We start from the raw sequence: 2936 nt of genomic DNA on the forward strand, positions 1-2936 counted from the left end.
GATCCGGGCAGAGCTCAGGACCAAAACCTTGCCTAAGCTCAGGTAAGAGTCAAGACCTTTCAGTCAGCGTTCAATATCAAAATTTGTACCGAAGGGTTGACCAATGGAGAACTTGTAAGAGCAAAAAGGGTGGAATTGGAGAAAGTGAAATACTGGAAATAAAAAGCCAGCCAGAATATATACACTCTAAGTACATTTGATACTAATTGTACTTTCTATTTATATCGCAACGACGCAGATAAATCTTAGGCAAACTCTCAGTCATTAGTCTAATAATTAATTAGATGTATAAGTATTCTTAACACAATTTCTAGATACAGTCACAGAAAGCACTTGACCGATGACCGATGAGTAAAAGTTTCAGATGCAGATACTTGATCTTATTCATCATGCACACATACATGAGGACTACAATTAGCACGGATCCATATTTACTCCAGTTTCTATTGGGCACCGGAAATGATATAAAAGAAACCACTTGAGGCTTAAAGGCCCCTGTTAAAGGCTTCTCTTGTCCAAAAATAAAAGAACTCAAGGTCAATTAAGGTCTTGAAAATTCTATGTGAGCTACCTTTATTCAGGCGAGTAAGGCCCTCTCTTTGACTGAGCAGAGCTCACAACCAGGACCTTACCTGAGCTAGGTAAGACGTGAAGGTCCGGAACCATCCTCGACCAGAAGGAAGGAATCACAAAAATTGAAGGAAAAAAACCTGCCGACGATATGTTGCGAGAATCCATGCAAATTATGGGAATAGTTTGATGTTCATTGAAATTTATTTACATCACAAAGGGTATCAGGCAAACTTTGAATATATAGTTTAATTATTACATATATAAAAGACCTGAACATAATTTCAGGAAATAGCATACAGAATCCACCTGAACATAACTTCAGGAAATAGCATACAGATCCATCCCTAGACAACAAACTACAGAAACTTTAAACAACATAGTACCAGATCCATCCCTAGACAACAAACTACAGAAACTTTAAACAACATAGTACCACGAAATTAACTTATTGCTTGCACCTGCATATGAGCTTCTAGGCACATGCAAAAACACCTATTTGGATTCCTCTGCATTCGCCTTAATGTGATCGGCTGCTGTGGGCAAATCCTCGTCCAGAAATATATCCCAATGCCCATCCCATCTGATGAAAAACTCAGTATCCGTGAAATACTGCACCCTGTGCACATCAGGCGCAGGAGTATAGAGATAATCCCCGGGGCCCAAATCGAAGCACTGGTTCTTAGTGAGATTCCACACTCTCTTCGACCCAGACACAACAAGAAGATCATGCCCAAAAGTATGGTGATGGGCCGGCTCGATACTTCCGGCCTTGAATTTGACAATGGCAGCAGTAGGGCTTTCTCGCACGATGCTCATGGATCCCCCGGGTATGATATCCACATCCTGGAAGTTTCTCGTTTTGCTTAATGAACAGAGAGCGCAGGAGGATTCGGATTGAGGCTTGCTGTGTTGGGGTATTTTGGGAATTTCCTGCAAGGAATTTTCTAAAAAGCCAGCGATCTCAGGCGGCCATGGATTCCCTTTGCTGGCAGGGCAGGGGGCCTTGAAAGGGGTTTCCAGCCAGGCATCGAGTATCTTCTTCCCCTCTTCGGGGGTGGTGTGCATTCCTCCAACTGCTATAACGTTCGAGTTGTTGATCGACCTGCAGTTCTGGGCATCCTCCACGGAATCGCAGGTGACAGAATAGACGCCTGGGAACTTGTTGGCAAAAATGGAGACCCCGACACCGGTTCCGCAGGCCACCAGTCCCTTGATTTCCGCTTGATTTTCACTGTGCTGGGCTTCGCTCACCCTTCTGCCGACTTCTTCCCCGACATTGTAGTACTTATCGGTGCCGAGATCCTGGACCTCGATACCCTTTGATCGGAGGTGTTCGATAAGGGAATCTTTGAGCGCGCAGCCGAAGTCATCAGCTCCTGCAATGATCTTGAGAGGCTTATTGGCGTCAGTGCTTCCCATTTTCCTGGACCGCCAATGAGGAGGGTTTGGGAGGTTGGAAAAGCAATGAAGGGAGTGAGGGTAGTGTCGAATGTAGAGGGAGGAGTTTGTGCAGACAGGTGCATGCACCTGGACTTGGGATTGTGCTGCACCCAAGTGGTTTGCATATGTGGAGTTAGTAAACTCTTTGGGTTACCAAAGCTTAAAGCGAATCATGACGTATTATCAAGAGCAGCTCACTTTTTTTTGAAGCGTATTATCAAGAGCAGCTCACTTTTTTTTGAAGCGTTCAATTTTTAATAGTAGCTTTTTTGGTCTGGTAGAGGTTAAATAAAAATTATAAATAATTTAAAATTTAAAAATATATATATAATATAATATTAAAAAATTGAAATGATTATAATAGAATTTTTAAAATTTTAATTAAATTATTAATAATGGAGTTGTCTTTAGTGTGATTTTTTGAACTTTCATGTGGTTGAAAATTAAATTATCAATAATGGAGTTGTCCTTAGTGTGATTTTTTAGACTTTCATATGTGTGGTTGAAAATTAAATTATCAATAATGGAATTGTTTTTAATGTGATTTTTTGGACTTTCAAGTGTGGCTGAAAATTTTGAGATGAAATATTGATTTGTGTTATTTAAATTGATTTTTTTACTATATATAGATTTAGCACCCTGAAAAACTAGATTCCTACCAGATTTAAGAGAAATTAGACTAGAAAAATTCCTGCCAAATTCTAGAGAAATTACACCAAGAAAACCCACCGAAAAAGCTTCCAAAAAGTCTCACTAAAGACAACTCTCAATAAGTATTAAGTGGATGATAGAGATTTAAAGTATATTCATTGTCTACCATTTTTTTTAATGATAATTACTTAGAAAAGGTTGAGATTTATTCGGCTTAATTAACCATACGTGTTAATTAGATTTTTATTTATAGTATTAAACTTTTATTACTT

The 2936-nt window shown here is 39.5% G+C and overlaps 1 pseudogene; it reads right to left on the reverse strand.

Annotated features, from left to right (window-relative positions):
* Window positions 1-794: 794 nt before the first annotated feature.
* LOC149246041 (DNA damage-repair/toleration protein DRT102 pseudogene) lies at window positions 795-2139 on the reverse strand (annotated as a pseudogene).
* Between the last annotated feature and the right edge of the window lie 797 nt (window positions 2140-2936).

This window comes from Pinus tabuliformis, chromosome 7 (genome assembly GCF_031772625.1).
Source record: "Pinus tabuliformis cultivar Carrire ecotype Pingquan chromosome 7, CPIR1, whole genome shotgun sequence".
NCBI lineage: Eukaryota > Viridiplantae > Streptophyta > Pinopsida > Pinales > Pinaceae > Pinus > Pinus tabuliformis.